Source organism: Nycticebus coucang, chromosome 2 (genome assembly GCF_027406575.1).
Source record: "Nycticebus coucang isolate mNycCou1 chromosome 2, mNycCou1.pri, whole genome shotgun sequence".
In the NCBI taxonomy this organism is placed as follows: Eukaryota; Metazoa; Chordata; class Mammalia; order Primates; family Lorisidae; genus Nycticebus; species Nycticebus coucang.
The window spans coordinates 47,732,349-47,754,463 of NC_069781.1; the positions used below are offsets into that span (position 1 = coordinate 47,732,349).

The 22,115-nt window shown below is 36.4% G+C and overlaps 1 pseudogene; it reads left to right on the forward strand.

Moving 5' to 3' along the window:
• LOC128596495 (cell cycle progression protein 1-like) overlaps positions 1-19,156 on the forward strand; it is a 101,990-nt pseudogene extending 82,834 nt beyond the window's left edge.
• Positions 19,157-22,115: the final 2,959 nt, after the last annotated feature.

Below are 22,115 nucleotides of genomic sequence, written 5' to 3' on the forward strand. Positions count from 1 at the left end.
ATTTACTTGGGACTTAGAGATCAGAGAGCAGGGCAACAATGGAATGCCAGTTTTGTTCTTTGGTCCCTGATGGGCGCTTAAGACGGAAATAATAGTCTTAGAAATTGTAAAGCAACATGCATATTGTTTTATAATATAGAACAGGAATACTGTTTTATTTTTTAAATGTATCATCATAAAAATCCCATTCTAATTTTATGTTTGAAATTCACACATAATTTTAACATGTATATACCAAGAACAAACTTGGGATGAGACCAATAGAAAGTTTTTTTTTTTTTTTTCTTTTGTCATGGGCAAGTCAGAGAGTTGGGAGTTTGGATTGTTTAAATCCTAATTGCTCCTTACTCTACCGGAAATGAGGAATTACACCATTCTAAGAAGCAATAATCTCCACTTCCCCGTTCTATTACTGCTCAGAGCACTGGATAACCTCCTGCCTCCTTGCATCACACCCACCTGCTCATATGTTCTTCCTTATGTCTCAACCTTGGAAGTATGGACCTTGCATTTCCCACAGGCCCTGACATCATGTGCCAACTTAGCCTTCTTTCTCCACAAAAACATCAAAAGAAGGACAGTGGCAGCTGTGATTTCTATGGTGGCAGAAGGTGTCTCAGAGTGCCAGGGAACACCTGACTGGCTTCCCTACAAGCTCTGCTCTCCCCAGACCCCACCAACCCAGTCTGGGCAAGCAGACTGTATCTAGACTTCCTCAAATGTCCCCTGGGAGAAAAATAACTGCTGGTTGGTTAGGAAGCACTACTTTAGACCACTGCCTTACATCACTGGATGCAGCCACTCCAGCTATATGGATGCATTTAACATAGAGCTAGATAGACGTTTTATATCTACATAGGCTGTGATACTTTATTTATTTTTTTTTTGGCTGGGGCAGGGTTTGAACCCGCCACCTCCGGCATATGGGACCGGCGCCCTACTGCTTGAGCCACAGGCTCCGCCCAGGCTGTGATACTTTAATTATGCAAAGAATATTGGCTGACATTGAATCTTCTATTTAGAAGATTCTCCAAGTTTTTAATGCCATCATTTTACTAGCATTTTATACAATGAGGATCAAAAAGAGAGAATCATTTGATGAAGAAAAAAGTAATGATAAATTTTAAAAGCTGGAGTTGCTTCATTAACTCCTGTGTTTTCTAGACTACAGCAATTATATAATGGTAACTATTAATCCAAATATGAGTCTGATAAATATCCAAACGTATTGCATACATCAATGTGATTTTCGGGACACTGTTCATGTGAATGAATTTTTCTTGCCTTTGATTATTTTTCAGGGTCAATCATTGAATTCATTCTTGAAAGTAGATACTCAGAAGCCAGTATCTCACCTTATGTGATCTTAAGTAATCCATTTAACAATTTTATACTTCAAGTTGTTTTATGAATTTCTAGGTATGGAATAAGGTTTCAATATTTGCTTTTCACCTTAGGGAAATATTTTGGGGACATTTAAAATGACTTAGAAATGGTTTACAATGTTCATGTCTGTAATACCTGACTACAACAGTGAGTCATACCCTAACAGACATCAAATATTTAATTTTAGGAAAACTGTGACTAAGGCAAAGTTGCTAGTAGCAAGCAATTACTTTGGAAAAGTATTAGGTCCCTAGCCTTTTGGCAAAACAGTCAGTACACTGAATCTGGTCTCAAATTTTTTCAATGTACACAAGACAACTTATAGTGGTACTTTCAAATTATTTTATTTCCAGTTCACATAGCCATGTATGTTTCATCAGATTTTAATTTCCATTGTCTCATCTCATATTTATAATATCACAATTGATGACATTTTGCATAAAAAAATTATAACATTCTTGTAGCTGGCAGTGTAATTTCCACACATTCATGAATTACTAGAATTCATTCTGTGGTTCAGTCATCCAGCATGCTTTTATTAAACCAATACACTGGAGAAAGATCTTTGAGGTGAAAAAATAGATTAAGACATGGATTATAACCTGAAATTAATAAACTCTTCACACTATTGAGAAATCTATGCATTTACATATGTTTCAATCACAATAACATGCATGTTAAATAATACTTGTGGAAAAAGTTAGACAAGTGGTACAATTTATGTTGACTTACCCCAGAGAACTCAGTTCTGGAACTTTCCTTCACTATTAATATGCTTAACATTCCATAAGAGATTTAAAAAGGTATTTCCTTTGAGGTCTGCTACCTACCTGTAAGGTTGTTTTTATATAACGAGACCTTCTTTGCTGACTAGGTAAGTCTCTTCCTTTCTCCCTCCCAAACATCTGTTTTATTGATTCCAAGCCCCATTCTTTAAAACTCTTTGTACCTCAATGAAGAGTTGAATCTTCATTTGCAAGCTTCCTGTTTATATACACATTAAATAATGTGCATTGTAAAATGTATAATGTGTATACAAAAAAAAGTATATATTTTCCTCCTATTAAAAATGTCATTTTAGGAAACTTTTCATTTTCTTGCTTTATGCATATATTTAAACTCTGCTTATTAACATTTCTTACCTAAGCCTTTTATATTGAAATGACTCTAATATTACCTAAACTATTATAGCTAAAATGTCACTCCAATTCCATTAATTTGGTTTCATAAATAAAATGTCTAGTATAAAAAGGTATTTGGACAATTTTTATTAAATGTTTACCAATTCTCATTTTATGAGAATTCATGTTTCCTCTGGAGTGGGATTACTGCAAAACTTTTTCTCCTTTAAGATGAAGCATAAGCCTGGCTCAGTGACTCACAGCTGTAATATTAGGTCTCTGGGAAGCCAAGGTGGTTGGATTGCTTGAGCTGAAGAGTTCCAGGCTAGCCTAAGCAAGAGCAAAATCCCTAACCTAATCTCTACTAGAAAAACTAGCCAGGGGTGGTGGGGCATGCCTATAGTCCCAGCTACTTGGGAGGGGAGGCTGAAGTAAGAGGGTTGCTTGAGTCCAGGTGTTTGAAGTTGCTATGAACTATGGTAACCTGGCATTCTAGTCTGGGTAACAGAGTGAGACTTTGCATTTACAAAAAAAAGGGCACAGGTTTGGGGGGTGGGTGAAGAAGCCAGGTATGGTGGCTCATGCCTATAATTCTAGCTCTCTGGAAGGCTGAGATGGGGGCATTCCTTGAGTTCAGGAATTCCAGACAAGCCTGAGCAAGAATAAGACCCTGTCTAAAAATAGAAAAACTAGCCAGGCCAGTGTTGTGGTCAACTGTAGTCCCAGTTACTCGGGAGGTTGAGGGAATAGGATCACTTGAGCCCAAGAGCTTGAGGTTGCTGTGAGCTGTGACACCACAATACTCTAGCCTGGGCAGTAGAGTGAGACTCTGCCTCTAAATAAAAATGAACGAATGAATGAATGAATAAATAAATACAATAAAAGACATCCATGAAAAAATAAAATAAATAATATGCTTTCCCCCCATAAATAGCTCCCTCCTCCCTTTCTCTTCCTCTCTCCCTCTTTCTTGTCCACACACGTCTGCTGATGTGAAGTACAATAAATCATAATAAGGAATCGCTAACCTTGACATAATGCAAGGAGCACACATGAATGCCACAGCATAAATATAAGGTGATTATAAGAATCAGAGAAAGCTAGAAAGGCCTAACATCTAAAATTATGATATATCATAAAAACAAGTCACATTAGAAATTAAAAAGGAGGCTATTAATAATTCCACTAGTACAATGATTAAAACCCTTTGAAAACATCACTCCTTTCTGCCATTGGCTAGTATGATTTAAAGTAGAATGCTTTTAAAACATTATGATTTGATAGAGTTTTAATTTTCTAAATAATCTATAGATTTAAGGCTTTTTTGTCCTATTATTTTCTGTTCATCATCTCTTCAGTTTAAGGTTGAATGTTTCCTACTGTTGTACAAATGGCTTCACAATATATTTTTAGACATCTGCTGGTTTAATTATGATGCTAATTAATATTCTGTCCTACACACACACACACACAATTTACATAACTCTAGGATCTTATTTCAAATACAAAAAAATAATATATTTATTTAACTTGGATCGGCTGTTTTTTCACTAGTAAAGTTGGTCCTCTATGGTAGAAGCTGTTCAATGAAGATTAGATTTAAAGCACAAATTTGCTCACAAACCCAGATATCTCTGGAGCTTACTATATTTCCAGAAAGAGGTAATTAGTTTTGAAAGTTACTAACTTTCCAATTAAAGTTGTGCAAATCCAGATATTAGTTTTTTGAACAAAAATATATTGCATAGTTTTAGGGAAAATTGCTCCCTGAACTTTAGTATAAAATTTCTACTTTTTGCTTTAAGACTTAAAGAGTGATGAGAATGGCATGTGAGCTGTATACGTGGAGGAGCTCACAAAACTGGCCTCTAAGCGAAAATGGATATGTGAGGTGTAGCGATATCAGGACTAGTGGTTATTGTAAAGATTCTCTAGATTCCAATGGTCTCTTGATGCTGGAGCCAGAGGTCTTATTTAAAGTCTCCGTTTTTCCAAAACAAATTGGAATCATCTTTCCTGGAACTTTCCATATTCCCCCTTTTTAGTGCTGATGTCTGATAAGTAACTTTTAACTACTTTTTCTTGCTTTATGATAATAAATACAAACCTGAGGTTTGCTCAAGAGGGCTCCTCCTTGAGTTCCTCAGTCCCCCGACACAGACTCTGTGTCAAGCCTCTTCATTCCTGGTGCCAGAACCCCTTCATGTATTACTTGATCTTTTTTAAAAAATGACATCCTGTTGATGTGGAAGATTTCCTTGTAAAAATGTCTCTAATGTGTCTTGTCTAGTTTCACCCTTCTTTCTCCTCCAAAATACTTTACCCACAGAATATATACTTTTGGATTACTGATAATCTTTAATCTCCTAATTGAACTTCTTTCCTGCAATCTCAGTCTTTTAATTTAGTCTTTACATTTTTAACCACAGTCATCCAGATAAAATACAAATTTAATCTTGCCATCCCCATACTAGTAATTGAAATATACTCGTTGTCTGGACAGGGGTGGGACAATAACTTCCTGGGTATTACACAAAACTCCTGCATGTCTGCCCATACCTCTTACATCTTTCTGTGACATGCCATTTCTTACCATCTCTCCTCTCCTGTGTGTCTCTTCCTTGTCCTTGCTCATGTGGTTCTTTCATACATAAGTGCTCTTCTCTTTTTTCCATCTGCAGTGTGTCTGATAATTTTGAAAATTAAGTTCAGGTTGACGTTTCCATATGACATTTTCTCATCCATTTCATCTCATTAAATTAAATCATCACTTCCTTTGTGATTCTCCAGTACTTTGTACAGACATCTACAATATATTACTTAGAGTCTTTTATTTCACACTGATATGTGAGAATAGGAATACATATTTTAATTTGCAAATTACCAATGTCTACTAAAGTACCTAATAAAAACTGAGAATTCAATAAATTCTATTTAACAAATTAATACAGAAGGTCTGAGTAGATTTGTGTTGCTGTAACAAAGCATCTGATACTGGGGAATTTATAAACAAAAAAAAATGTATTTCTCAGTCTTCTGGAGGCTAGGAATTCAAGATCAAGGCACTAGTAGGGTTGGTGTCAAAAGAGCCCAGTCTCCACTTAATGACTTTAACTTTGAACACTATGTCCCTCAGAGGGTGCAGGTGACTGTGTTTCACATGTTGGAAGAAATAAAAAAGCAAAAGAGGCCTAGATAGTTTTCTCTAGCCCCTTAATAAGGCACTAGGTCCATCCATAAAAGCAGAGCCCTCATGTCCTTATCACCTCCTGTAGGTCCCATGTCTTAATATTGTTGCATTGGAAATTGTTTCAACAAGAATCTCAGAAAGAACACAAACATTTATGTTGTAGCAATGAGTTGCCATACATGATTAACCAGGATTTTTCTAGTTCTAAAGATTCTACAAGTTTATATATTTGAACTCTAGAACCCTCCTTGATATGTATGTTAAATTAATTAATTCATCCTGTTCAGTTTTTACTCTCCCTCTTACTCACTTTAATAGGTTCTAGAATACTTAGGCCAGATAAGGAAGTGAAATTCTAAGTTGATGCCCTCAAGATACTTTGAGTTCTCTGTAGTATATTTGAAACCATTGGCTGCTCTTTACTCAACCTGGATGAATACTATTTCTTCTTGTACCAAATTGACTGAGCAAGCTAACAATGAAAAAAAGAATGTTAGAGTGAATCCATCAGATGAGGAGAGATGCATTGTTCTGTTCAAGCACTGGATTTGAGCTATCTATCAAAGTATCTCCAGGCCAAACTAGAGAGATTTAATATAAAAACTTGGGAATCACAGAACTCAGATAAGGGGACACCTGGAAGGATTGGTAGTTAATCAGAGGAGAATGAATGAAAATCCACTCTTCACATATTTAGTGAGCCCCCATTATATGCTTGCCACTAGAAATCTAGCCCCTGCTTTGCTACTCTCTCTATTCTTGCTTTTGTTTGCCATTTCTTCTCTTCAACTGTCCACCCCAGAAGGGAGAATCAGACACCACTGGAGAAAAGGAGACATTGAGTACAGCTGGAAGTGTGGCCTCCTGGGGAAACAGGAGGGGCCAGATTGCAAGGGGCTTGGGCTCTAGTCCAGGGCAGGACTCAATCCTTTGGACAAAATGGAGTTATTAGAGGTTTAAATTCCATTGTCTAACTATTTATATGCTAACCTTAAATCCAGCCACCTTGCTAAACTCACTTGTGAAATCTAATAATTTATCTGTAGATTCTTCTGGATGTTTTGTGACATTTTCCTGATACTTATAAATAATGATGACAGTTTTACTTCTTATTTATACATTTTAATTCTTTTTCTTACCTTATTGCATGGTCTAGGACCCATGAGAGGTTCTTAAATAGGAGAGCCACATGATTGTATTTGTGTTTTGAAATGATCATGCTGGCTGCAGAGTGGAAGGTAGAAGGTGGGATGGCAGGGGAGAGATGAAGGGGAGGAGATTCCAGGAGGCTGGGAACAGATGACTTCTGCTCTTGACTGGAGACACCCCAGCTCCCGTGGCTCAGCCCCCATAGGCCCTGCCTTTAAGGTGGGAACCCTGGATTGCAGGTGCAAATGTGGCTCTCTTCTCCCCTACCGCTCTGCAGACCGGGGACACTGCTCCATGGGTTAGTGTGTGTGTGAGCCTGGCTGGACAGGACCAAGCTGTGACTGTCCCCTCAGCAATGTCACCTGCATCCACGGTAATGAGGTAGGCCTGGGCATGGGACAGGCAGTACAGGGCAGCAGAAGAGGCGTGAGTCAGGACCACTGAACTCCTCAAAAAAGAATCCTATGGAGGGAGGAGATGGGAGGGGGAAGGCATGGGGCACAGCTTACTCTCTGGTACCCCTTTCTGCTCCTGGGCATCTGTAATGGGCGTGGCCACTGTGAATGTGGCCACTGTCACTGCAACCAGCAGTCTCTGTACACAGACACCACCTGTGAGATCAACTACTCAGTGGTGAGGCCAGGATTCCTGCGGTGTGGGCGTAGGAACCCAGCACTCAGGGCAGATGTTTGGGAGGGGCTGAGCCTTGCGCTATAGGAAAGCCAGCCAAGGCTGTGAGGTTGCTGGAACAGGGCCTGACAGAAGCTCATCCAGCTTAGTACTCCTCCCCTCACCCCTGAAGATCTGCCTGGGCCTCTGTGAGGACCTGCGCTCCTGTGTACAGTGCCAGGCCTGGGGCACCGGGGAGAAGAAGGGGCACACCTGTGAGGAGTGCAGCTTCAAGGTCAAGATGGTAGATGAGCTAAAGAAAGGTAGGGGGCAGGGGAGACTCTAGTCAGGGGCACCCAGCAGAGCAGGGACATTACCCATCTGGGCAGTGGCTCACAATCTGTGCTAAGGTCACAGCCTGGATAGGGGTCCCAAAGCCGGGAAGAGACACAGAACATAGACAAGGGACACCATGTAAGGAGCACAGAGCCAAGGCAGTGGGCACATAGTCTGGCCAGAGGGTACAAAGCTGAGGAGAAAACCAAGAGCCTAGGGAGATGGCATTTGGCTCAGCAGGGGCACATGTTCAGGCTGTGGGGTACACAGCTTCCCTTCCTCTGGGTTAGATGTGCTTTCCAGACACCAAGTTCCAGGCTGATGCCCACCCAGGTCAGGGAATGGGGGAGATGGCAGTCCCCACCTCACCCTATCCCTGTGCCATGGTAGGGCATAGCTTACTGGGAGCTTACTGGGTAGGTCCCAGAGTAGGGGGCACTTTACCAGACCTTGGGGTGGAAAATAAAATAAAATATCTTGAATGCTTAAAATGTTATGCATCACATTTTAAAAAGAGCTTTCTAAGATAAAGTAGTATATTTTTTATCTCTCTGAGATAACTGTTTTAATTAATTTTAACAGATAAGGATTAAAAAAATACAAAAATTTAAAGTTAATATCTCTATGTTTGTAAAGAATATATATCTAAATTGCTAATAGAAGTGTTGGCTTACCTTAAACAGGGTGCACATAAAGTTTGTGTGCAATTTAAAATAGTTTATCATAGTAAATTACAAATAAACTTCATGTCCGCCTATATATTCTTTTTTTTTTTTCTTTTTTTTTTTTATTAAATCATAACTGTATACAATGATATGATTATGGGGCATCATACACTCACTTCATAAGCCATTTGACACATTTTTATCACAGTGGTTAACATAGCCTTTCCGGCGTTATCTCAGTTACTGTGCCAAAACATTTACATTCTACATTGACCAAGTTTCGCAAATACCCCTGTAATATGCACCACAGGTGTGATCCCTCCGATTCCCCTCCCTCTACCCACCCACCCCCTTTCCCACTTCCCCCTATTGTTAAGTTGTAGCTGGGTTATAGTTTTCATGTGAGAGTCCCAAATTAGTTTCATAGTAGGGCTGTGTACATTGGGTATTTTTTCTTCCATTCTTGGGATACTTTACTAAGAAGAATATGTTCCAGCTCCATCCATGTAAACATGAAAGAGGTAAAGTCTCCATCTTTCTTTAAGGCTGCATAGTATTCCATGGTATACATACATTCTTTTTTATTTAAAGTTGAAATGATTAAATTTACAGCATGTGTAGCTCAGATCTTATTTTATGTGTATTCTCCCCTTCACCTATCCATAATGCCTTTTGTAATTATTTTTCTCGTTTTTTTAGTTGTCACTGTCCCTCACTTTTTCTTTTTCTGATTTTCTTTTCTCTTTCTACATTATTTGTTACCTTCTTTCTTCATTCTAGTTTTCATGACATTTTAATTCTTCATTTTCATTATCATCAGAGTAGATTATGTGAAATCTGATGATTAAATTATTTTATGCATAAACCTAAAGCAGCTTTTTTTTTTTTTTGTAGAGACAGGGTCTCATTTTATGGCCCTCGGTAGAGTGCCGTGGCCTCACATAGCTCACAGCAACCTCCAACTCCTGGGCTTAAGCGATTCTTTTGCCTCAGCCTCCCGAGTAGCTGGGACCACAGGTGCCCGCCACAACGCCCGGCTATTTTTTGGTTGCAGTTTGGCCGGGGCTGGGTTTGAACCCGTCACCCTCGGTATATGGGGCAGGCGCCTTACCGACTGAGCCACAGGCACCGCCCAAGCAGCTTTTTCTTTTTAAGCCACTTATACTTCCTGCAATTACTGACATACTGAGGTTAAATCTGCCATTTTGCATTTTGTTTTACATTTGTTCTACTTGTTCTATGTTTATGTTTTAAGGTTATTTTGATTACTCCTTTTTCTTCTCTCTCAGCTGCCTAACTATTCATTTTATATATTTTACTCTAGTTCTATACCAATTATAGCACGCATCATCAAACTAGTCTAACTTGTCTATTGTAAACTATTACTTTATGACTCCCTTAACATTTCAAATTTATACAAGGTCTCCTGCTTTGTAAGTTACTGTTTCTTTGTTTTAATTCTATTTGTTTTTGAATCACATCATCTGCTATTATTGTTGGTAGGTACATTCAATATCCACTTGGATCTTCTCCAGTACTTACTCTTTAGTCTTTTCTCTGCTCGTCACTTTTCATACATAGCCAGGCTTCCATCTTGGATCATTTTTTCTGCCTAAAAATTACTCTTTACCTTTCATGTAGTGTTGGTCTATAGGTAACATATTTTCTCAGTTTTTGTTTGTCTGAAATATGTTTGTTTTGCCTCTGTTTTTAGAGAATGTTTTCTCTTGGTATTGAATTATAAAATGACAATTGTTTTTCAGGTTTTTATGTCTTCTTTGTTGTTCTTCTAGATATATTTCCTGTTCTCTTAAGACAGATTTCACTTTGGGTCTGCACTAGTGGTGTCATTCATAGTTGTTAAAAACAGGGATCTAATATGTCAATATACATTGATTAGCACGAAGTAGACAACTGAGAAGCTGCTGTGCACTCTGACAGGATACTAACACATACATAAATTACATAGTTAGAGAGGAATTCAGCATACACGTGGGCTGTCTGAAAGTGTCCAGCACGTAGTATGAAAAATCAGGATGTACACAGCTGGATCCTTTCCAGACAGCCCTCATATAATAGCTATAGAGAATAGAATCATTAAACATGACTTAAGGCTGCCAGTAAGTTTCTTCATGTCTTAATGTCTACATGTTCTTCTCTCCATTCATTATTCATTAATCCACTCATTTCTTTTTTTTTTTATTGTTAAATCATAGCTGTGTACATTAGTGCAATCAAGGGGTACAATGTGCTGGGTCAGGTATGGATTATGTGTGAGCTTTTACATTACTGTTTTTTTGTACAGTTTTTGCAGGGAATTTTGTACCTATGTATGAATTCTATAATATATCCATTTTAATAGAGAAAAATTAATACATTTAATTATAGAAATGTTCACAATAAGTCCACTTTAAAATCTTTGTTTGCTTTTACTGTGTGATATATAAAATTTTTAAGTTAGAAAATATTTAAATAGTTGTCAACTTAAGAAAATAATTGGATAGAATTTTGGTAATGCTCAACTGTATGGTGGAAGTAAAGGTAAAAAAGTAAAAATGTTTTCTGGAAAAAAATGAGGATAGTGTAATCCAATGCATCACAATGTTAGCATTTAGGTCATAAATAATTTTTCATTTAATTCCCTTGCTACTTGGCTCAGACATCAGCAAGTCGGCCATACAGGGAATTACATATTTACATTTCTTTCAAAAGTAGGTTATGGGGAACAATCATGGAAGCAAGAGATGATAACAGAGACACAGATCAGATGTCAAGGGTGGAGTTGATAAGTTTTCTTTCACTAAATCTGTCTTTCTGCAAACAATATTAAGGTAATAAAAATAACTGATTTAGAGGGTAGCAGTTAGGATTAAATGCAACAATATACATAATGCATAAATATTTAAAATGGTGTGTGGATATAACAAAGCCACAATAAATTAAGTGCAGTACATGAGACTTAAAAAATACAGGGCAAATAGTTATTATTCTAAACAACTTATCATTGATAGAAGATTTATTCAGGTATCTGAGGTACTCTGTAGATTATTAGGAAAGGCAGGATTCTTTCCTGACTATAGAACAAAAGTAGATTTTGCAAAGCCACTGAGATAATAGAATTTTCATAATAGAATTTTATGTAACCAAGGGAAGACCTTCTGATTTGTGAAATGTATGATGCTGTCTCTTAAGGCCCCAGAGTGATTGAAATATCTATAGTTAAAAAAAAATTCTATACTGTTTTTGCCTTTTTTTTTTTGATGCTTTGCTTATGTGTGTATATTTGGACCACTGCTTGGAATATTTATAAATCTTCAGTTGTCCAAACTCTATATTCCTACTCTCAATAACTTGGAAGTTATACATTTTGTTTATAGAAATTGATTGCATTGATTCTCCTTAAATCAGAAAATGCTATTCTTTGAACATCTAGTCTCCATCTCTTTCTTTCCTGTAAACATCCTTACCTCTATTCTAAATCTGTTGAAAATAAAGTTTTAATCATTATATTATTATATCATAATATTTTTGAACATATTAAGGTGAAGAATTTGTATAACTTATGTTTATTCCTAGTTGGTTTAGTGTTTTCCTCCAATTAAACTCTAGGGAAAGTAGTCATGCATCTTGGAGTTTAGAAATAGGATTTTCAAAGTGCACAGTTAGCCACAGTCTCAAATAAACATTTTCATCCGCAAAGAACAATTTTTTATAAGTACAAAGAATAATTTTTATAAGTACAAAGAATAAATGCCTGGAATATTGGAGTATAAATGTTTTAAGTGATCCAAAGATTAGAAAATTGACACAATTCTGGTCCTCTGAAAAGGTATTAAACCTTCTTCAGAGATTATAAGGAGGGGCCTAGAAAGACACAAAATTCTTTTTATAGGATACTGATGATGTCCATGATGTCTGCTAAATTTCTTAGATGTTTATTTTTAATATGAAATTTAAATAACTCGTATAATAAATTAATCAATAAATAAACCTCAGCAGTAGGACAGGGGTTTAGTATAGAAGTTGACCAGCTGCTGACCAAGTGTCCACACTAGTGCTGTGTAGAAACGCTCTGATAGGAACAGGTATAGTGTATTCTGAGAGACTGATGCTGACGTCGCTTAACTACAGATACATACATACAGCTTAAAAAAAGATTAGATAGAAATAGAGATAAATTAGATGGTTGGATAGAGATAATCAGAGATAGAGTACTTAGATAATTGGATCATAATTTCTAATTTGTCCTTGGCAATTTTTTATTTTTTACAGTCTTAAGCCTTTCCTCCCCTCCCTTTCACTTCTGCTTGTTCCTTTTTTGTTATACATTTACATAATATTTTAATAGATCCTTGTCTGCTTCTGTTTTGTAATTATTTCTCATTTTCAAAAGTGTTTATCTAGATCTACTATTTGAAGGAGGTCTATATAATGGATGACCCAGTTCGTGCTCTCATAGAAACAGGATTTTTCCTTGTCACTTGGTTATTATGAATGCTTCTTTAGCTCTTATGGTTTCCCATCAGCTTAAAAGGGCAAGATCAGTAACATTTTAGTGACTTCTCACTACACTAGTACATAGATAGTTAGTCTGCTTTTTGCAAAAATGTCTTGTCTGGACATTTTCTTGTTCAATTCTATCTTACTTGCCTTTCCAGAGGTTTTAAGAATACTTGCCTAGTTTTCCAGTTAGAAACAATGAGTTGCCAGTTTGCCTCAGAGGATGCACTTTTCATGTTGGGAAATCTCTTCACTTTACGAAATCTTTAATCACGAACTCCTTTATCTGTCTCCACAAAATTTTTCAGGGTGATTTGAAACTTATTAAATGTAGAATATAAAAGTCTTAACACAATAACTAAGAAAATGCCAGGAAGGCTATGTTAACCAGTGTGATTAAAATATGTCAAATGGTCTATGAAACCAGTGTATGGTGCCCAATGATCGCATTAATGTACACGGCTATGATTTAATAACTAAAAAAATAAATAAAAATAATTTTTTTCATTCCTCCCTCATTTATTATATTTGGCCTTATGTATCTAACTTTATTTTAACTTCTGTATATAAGTTATGTATATAAGTTATGTATATAAATCTTATGTATATAACTTTATTGAAAATGGTGTTTGGTTTCAGTCACTGATTCTCTTTGATTTTGTCTGAAATACCAGGGGAAAGGAAACTAATCGTTTTCTTTATTCTATCATTGCTATTTGAAGACTGGAATGATGAGACTGAGTTTAAATGTGAACATGGCTGAATGCCTGACATGGAACTTATTTTTCCTTCCTGAAAATGGAAATGATATGTAATTGGTGTCCATCTGAAATAATTCTTGCTACATTTTACTATAATGTTGCTCTAAATATATTTTAGTTCCTATATAGTGATTAATAATATGTGTTCAATAAAAATGGTATGACTAAATGTGACCAAATTTCTGAGCAGCTTTCCTATCTAAGGAAAAATTTCTAAATGTTCTCTTAATCAAGGCTAATTGATTGTTTATATAAACTTCACATGTAAGACCTGATTTCTGCAGATGATTTAATTTAATATTAATTTTTGAGTGTTATAAACATCTAATGAATAACAAGATAGATATATCCACTCCTTTGGGGAAGTATCCACAGAAATCCTGGCTATTTATCTTTTTAGGACTTAAAATTCTCTTTCCCTAAAGAGTATTTTTTTCTTCTGTTTCCTTTACTTAATTATCAAAGTATTTCACTTTGATATGTCTCTTGTATCTTTAATTTAATTTAGATTTCCTGAGTTTTCTTTGGCATCCTCCATATGACACAGGTGCTCTAATTCTCTTCAAAAGAGGATGATCTGGTGGACCTGTGCTAGAATTAGTGACCTGCTTTGTGGTATATTAGTCATCTCTAAGGGTCTTTCCATAGGAAATGACATGTATTCTATTCAGATCATAGCTATTTTTCTTATTATAATCATATTTGGAGAAATACAAAAAAGCAAGTTTGAAAGGTAACATGGCCCCCAAGAAGGCAAAGCCAACACACTGCCATGATGGAGCTGAGCAGCAGCAAAGCTATTACAATGGTAATACCTCACATAGGAAAGCTCAGATTTGAGTAAGTGCACAGGCTGCCTGTACCCTTCCCAATGAGGTGATTGAGTGACATATCATTGTTCCTCCTGGTTGTCTGCAGGTGTCACAGTTTGCTAGTCCTTCCATGGCATGAGAGAACAGTGTTATTACATATTTCTTCTTCATTTCCATCCCTATATATTTCACTTTGTAATTACTTCCTATCATTTGACTAATTAGGTATTTATACAATTCATTTAATATTTCGTGGGCACCTATTCCATACTAGTCATAATGGAGTGAAAATAAAAGTTCTCCAGAAATTAATGATTTATTGGGAAGAAATATCTGTAAGTGAATAATAAGGACTTGGGTTTTATAAGTGTTCTAACAAATGCATACACATGTATTTTATAAAAATTCCAGAACAGGCTCAACACCTGTAGCACAGTGGTTACGGCAGCAGCCACATTCACCCAGGCTGGCAGATACCAGCCCTGCCTGGGCCTGCTAAACAACAATGGCAACTGCAACAACAACAACAACAACAAATAGACGAGTGTTGTGGTGGGTGCCTGCAGTCCCAGCTACTTGGGAGGCTGAAGCAAGAGAATCAATTAAGCTCAAGAGTTTGAGGTTGCTGTGAGTTGTGACTCCACCGTGCTCTACTGTGGGTGACATAGTAAGACTCTGTCTCAAAAAAAAAATGAATAAAAAATTCTTAGAACATTATAATCACCATGATGTCCATTGTTTCTGTGTAGGAATTTGAAGACTAACTGGAAATAGATAAGAACAGTTGGAGAAGGAACAAGGTCCGCCTGTTGTTGCTTTGAGGGTGAGATACTTTCCTTTCTTTATGATCAAAAGTGGCAACAAGCATTTTTTAACACCTGTCCAAACAATATAAGACTCAGCTTACCATTGTGTAAACAAGAACATATTAAGTATTGTGAAACTCCTACTACTTTATGAATGCTAAAGTTAAAAGCATTTTTTTCCAAATTAAAAAGATTAATAATGTAAAAGAGGTCACAAGAACTATTGTTAAAATTAAACACCAAATGGTATGTTGAGGGCACATATACTAAAAGGATCAACAATATAAATGCATAGAGTACTTTAAAAACAGAAGATAATTGGCACCTGAACTCTAATAAATATGCAAAAAGGCTGAAAATTTTCATAAACAATGAAATGCAAATGACCAATGAGATTTAATGGTAATTTAATGAATAACTTAAAATGCTAATTTTAAAGATGAGGTAAATTTTTCAAATATTAAGATTGTAAATATTTATTAAACCTGGACTGCTTGACAATTGAGAGAAACTTCTATATTCTATAACTGAGATTTAATATTGGTACAATAAAAAAAAATAATGTCACTTACAATACAGAAAACCTAAACACAATCTCAGTCTACAGTTGGGAATGATGATGATAATTGTTATAATGTGGTTCATTTGATAATTAACTGGGTCTCTTTTAAGTTATAAAATATGTTACTATTATTATCACATAGAAGCAATTACAGGGGTGGTGCCTGTGGCTCAAAGGGGTGGGGTGCCGGCCCCATATGCCAGAGGTGGCAGGTTAAAACCCAGCCCTGGCCAAAAACTACTAAAAAAAAAAATAAAGAAAGAAATATTCTATCTGTGATGACTGTGGTAAATATAAGAAATATGAAGCAAGAAGAGGCTATAGAATATATAATGATAACTAGGAAGACCTTAAATTAAAATTTCTTGGGAGGGGTGTGTGAATCAGTTCAATGTATGCATTTCACATTGTGAAATCCCATAAATGCATCAAGGTACACAGTTAGAATTTAATTTTAAAAAAGTCAAAAAAAATTATTGGCCTTTGAAGGAAGGGGAGAAGCAAGATGGCCAAACGCAAACCTCCAGTGATGGATTGTCCCTCTGCAGGAACATCTAGTTCAACAACTACCGATGCAAACAAGCACCATCAGAACAAAATCAGGTGAGCACACACACTACCCGATTTCTACATTATACCAAGAAAGAGGCACTGAGAAGGCAGGAAAAACCGTCTTGCATTACTTATGCCACCCTCCCCGTTCCCTGGCTGCTCTGGGACAGCCCTCTGAGTGGAGAGAAAATCTGTGTGGCTGTGGAAGGGAGATGAATTGATTGCATTCAAACTCAGAGCTGGCACAGGGGAACACAGCACAGGGGAACACTCTGCTGAGGGAGGGAGCATTTTGACCAGCACAGCCAGAGGGGAAACCTCTAACTTGAAGCCAGAATTCTTTTTTTTTTTTTTTTTGTAGAGACAGAGTCTCACTTTATGGCCCTCGGTAGAGTGCCGTGGCCTCACACAGCTCACAGCAACCTGCAACTCCTGGGCTTAAGCGATTCCCTTGCCTCAGCCTCCCAAGTAGCTGGGACTACAGGCGCCCGCCACAACGCCCGGCAAAGGCAGAATTCTTATAATCCCTATCACTAGCATGGGGCCTGAGCAAAATGTATAAGGCAGTCATGAGGCAAAAGCTGCAGTTCTTGGGCAAGTCCTGTGGCAGTGCTTGCTCGTGGCCAGAGGAATTTAGGTGTATATGACCTGGTGAGACGCCAGCGGCTGTGGCCACGCCAGTGCCAGTGTCAATCCCCCTTCAAGTTCAAGCAGCTTGACTGAGGGAGAGTCTTCTCCCACTGGAGGAAAGGAAAGAGAAGAGCTCAGAGGACTTTGTTTTGAGACTTGAGCACCAGGTCCGCCACAGCAAAACAAAGTGCCAAGCAGAATCCTGAGGCCCCTGAGTCGAAGCTTTAGCTCCTGCCTGGCAGTTTTAGACCCACCCTGGGCCTGAAGGAAACATGCTGCCTGAAGGTTAAACTCCAATCCTGCAGAATTCACCACCTGCTAACTTAAACAACCTTTGGCCTTTGAATAAACATCAGGGATTACCAGGCAATGGTCGCCACTCACTTTTAGTGAAATTGGCCTAGTAGAAGCCTGTTTCTACTTCAGAAGCTGAAGAATGGATACTTGCTGCACAAGAGCCCGACCTGTCTAAGGAGCTGAGTAAATGCCCGTTCAGTGTGCTGCCAGTAAGTGTGTTACACTTGCCTTAGTGATTGCAACCAATGTGAGATTTGAACATTTCTACCTTACAATTCAGATTCAGAAGCATCAGTAGTTAGTCAAAAAAATACATAAAGATGAATTGAATTATACGAAGGATTATCTTTCCCAATGTCAACAGGCGCACTAATCTTTTATAGATTATAGGTTATTGAAAGAAAACTTTGCAAGGTGTTGGACCTAGAAAAGATGTCCTTTGAAACTCAGAAAAAGAACCTTGCTACAGAAAATTAGCATTTAAGAATATCTCTGGAGAAAGAGGAAAAAGCCCTGTCTTTATTACAGGAAGAATTAAATAAACTAAGAGAACAGATTAGAATAATGGAAGATAGAGGGACAAGTACTGAATTCGTTAAAGAAAATCAGAAACTTAAGCAGCATTTGGAAGAGGAAAAACAGAAGAAACAGCTTCCTAATCAAAGGAAGACACTACCAGCTGAAGCTAAGCTCTCAAGCAAGAACTAGAGAGACAATGATTAATAACCATGACTTTAAGGGTGGAGCTCCCGCAATTAAGTGCTAGTAAGTCACGCAGCAACCCAGATTCTCCCAGAATATTAACTGAACAAAAGGAAATATCAATCTTATGGGAAAGACTCACTGAGCTGGAACAGAAGCTGAACTTTGAGTAGTAGTGCTCCAATTTGTGGGAAAGACTGTATGTTGAACTAAAGGAACAAAATGGAAAACAAGAAGCTGATGGGAAAAAGAAGGGGAGCAGAGGAAACCACACGGCTAAAAATGAGTCAAAGGAAACATGTTTAGGCTCAGTTAAGGAAACATTTTCTGATGCCATGAAGAATTCTCCTATAGAGTTTGTGAGGCATCATAAAGAAAAAATTAAATAAGCTGAAGATCTTAGCTGTGAAGGAAAATCTGAAAAACTTCTCAGATTCAGTTAAATCTTCTTTCAGACATTTTAAAGATACCACCAAGAACATCTTCAACAAAAAGGATAATAATAGATTTGGTGCTACAAAAGAAGCTGTAGCTGAAAAATCAAGAACAATTTTTTGTGACTATTTGCACCCACAGGACAAAGCACCCACACAGAAGCAGAATAGTGCAAAGAGACAGAAGGAAGGAAAAGCCAGTTCACTTTGAAGAATTCAGTGCTGATCATGACTGTAGGGGAAATTATCCTTTTAGAAAGGATTGTTCTGGCGTATTTGATGTGCACAACAAAAAGGCATGAGCCTTATTAATACAGTGATGAATCCTGTAAGGATAGATGAATTTAGACAGTTAATTCAAAGATACTTGTTGAAAGGAGCTGGACACTTTTCATCGTTGGTGAGTTCTTGATCAATTTATCAATAATTGTTTCCCAAATAGTGTCTTTATTAGAAGCCCTTCACTGACTTTGTTAATGATGTTAAAGATTATCTTAAAGACAGGAAAGAATGTGGAGTGGATAATGATGGAGTGTTTGAGAAGATGGGGACATAGAGAGAGACACTTATTTGGTCACACTTTTTCCCCTCCACATGGACCCAGGTCAGTTTACATAAACCCATGTTACTACAGTAGTTTCTAACATTTGTAGATTGGATAGCATTTTTATCATTTGACGAATTTCTTAAAAAGTCACTATTTGTAAGATATGCTTTATTGCCATTGAGAATTTAGAATAAATTGTAAGATGTAGTTTTAAAATTATAGTGGTTAGAAGCTAAAATTTTCATATCACATAATTATTTTGATTTGATTTCTATCTTAAAAATTAGTTGCGGATATATAAATCATACTTTTGATATTTTGTTCCTTTTCCATGTAATCACCTTAAGTGAAATTATATTTACTCACCTAAGGAAGATATGAGTGAACAACATAAATTCTGCTCTGAAATCAGAAAAGCTCAGATGTAACAATACTAATATCACATCTATTTTAATTTTTCCATTCAACATACCAACTTAATTATAATATTCAATATTTATTGCAGAATTATTGTCAATAAGGGTAGAGGCATGATCAACAAGGCAAATACAGCAAGCCAGAAATTCTAATTTGTTTGTTTCATAAGAGCTTTATATCCATTGTTTATCAGCTTTACATATTGTCACATGAAACTTGCCTAATCTTTAAGTGTTAGCTTCATTTGAAATATTAGCTTCACTATTTACCTTTGAGGTACTTATATCTTTCTGAATAAATGTAATGTGCCTATTTAAAAAAAGTCTCCCATCAACAACAACAACAACAACAAAAAAAAGAAAACCAGGACCCAATGCCTTCACTGCTGAATTCTACCGAATATTCAAGGAAAAAATTAATACCAATCTTGCTTAAACTATTCCAAAAATTCAAGGAGCAAGAAATAAGCTTAATCTTATTCTATGTGCCCTGCATCATTCTGATACCAAACTCAGAGAAAGACACAACAAAACTATATGCCAATATCTGTTATAAACAAAGATGCAAAAATCCTCAATGAATTACTAGCAAACCTAATTTAGTAACACATTAAAAACATTATTCATCATCATTGATATATAATATTTTTTTTCCAATGCTCATTCTTTTTTAACTAGTGTGATGAAAATGTGTTAAACTGTTTATAAAACCAGTGTATGGTGCCCCATGATTGCATTAATGTACAAAATCCGTATAATCTTTCAACTGATGCTATAGAAGCATGTCATAAAGTTCATCACCCTTCATGATAAAACTCTAAAACAACTGGGTATAGTAGAAACTTACCTCAACACAATAAAAGTTATATATGGCAGACCCACAGCTAGTATCATGCTGAATGGAGAAAACCGAAAGCCTTTCCTCTAATATCTGAAGCAAGACAAAGATGCCCTCTTTCACCTCTGTTATTCAACATGGTACTAAAAGTTCTAGCGAGAGCAATCAGGTCAGAGGAAGATTGTGCACACTGAAAAGGAAGAAGGCAAGTTATTCTAGTTTTCAGATGATTCTATATCTAGGGAAACATAAAGACTCCGCCCCAAAACTATTAGAACTTATAAAAAAAAATAAGTAAAGTTGCAGGATACAAAACCAATGTGCAAAAATCAGTAGAATGTCTATATGCCAACAGAAAACAATCTGAAAAAGAAACCAAGGAAATAATCCCATTTACAATAGCTGAAAATAAAATACCTAATAATAAACTCAGCAAAGAAGTGAAGGATTTCTACAATGAAAACTATAAAACATTGATGAAAGAAATTGAAAAGGAAATAAAAAAAAGTGGAAAGATACTTTGTGCTCATGGATCCAAAGAATCAATATTGTTAAAACATCTGTACTGCTTAAAGCAGTTTACAGATTCAGTGCAATACCCATCATAATGCTAATAACATTCTTTACAAAAATTGAAAAAACAATTCTACAATTTATATAGAACCACAAAATCCCTGTATAGGCAAGGCCATCCTGAAAAAAAAGAACAAAACTAGAGGAATTACATTTCCTGACTTAAAATTATACTACAGATCTGTGTTAACCAAAACAGTACGGTGCTGGCATAAAAACGAACACATAGACAAATGGAACAGAAGAGAGAATCCAGATAAATCCACACATCTTGAGGAAGGGACAGTCTTTTCAATAAATGGTGCTGAGGAAGCTGGATATCCATATACAGAATAACTATACTGTTTTCCCTAGCCATATACAAAATAAAAACAAAATGGATTAAAGACTTAAACAGAAGACCTGAAGTATGAAAATACTAAATGAAAGCTTTGGGGAAATGCTTCAGGATATTGGTCTGGGTAAGGAATTCTTGATTAATAACCAAAAGCACAGACAGCTAAAACAAAATTGTACAAATTAGATCACATCAAACTAAGAAGCTTCTGCACAGCAAAGGAAATAATCAACAAAATGAAAAGGCAACCCACGTAATGGGAGAAAGCATTTGCCAAATTCTCTTCTTACAAGGCATTAATAACTAAAATATATAAGTAGCTCCAAAAATAATAAGAAAGGATCAAATAATCTATTTAAAAATGAACAAAGGATATGAATAAACATTTCTCAAAAAAAGACATGAAAGTGGTCAAAAGATACATAAAAAAAATGCTCAATGCATTTTTTCAACTGTTAGCCATTTGTCTGTCTTTGTCAGAGTAGGTTCTGTTCATATCTCTTGCCCAGAGGTATATGGGATTGTTTACACTTTTTCTGTTGATTCATTTCCCTATAGATTCTAGTTATCAACCCTTTGTCTGATACCCTGCAAATATCTTTTCCCATTCTGAAGGTTGTCTTTTAGCTTTACTTGTTTTGTCCTTAGCTGTACAGAAGCTTTTCACCTTAAGTCCCATTTGTTCATTTTTGTTGCTGCAATGACTGCTGAAGTCTTCGTCATAAAATCTTTCCTCAGTTCAACATCATCACGAGTATTCCCCACACATTCTTCTAAGATTTTTATAATTTTGTGTCTTAGATTTAAGTCTCCTATCCATCATGAGTAAATTTTTGTAAGGGGTGAAAGGTGCAGGTTGAGTTTAATTATTTCCAATTTTTTGTTTGTTTGT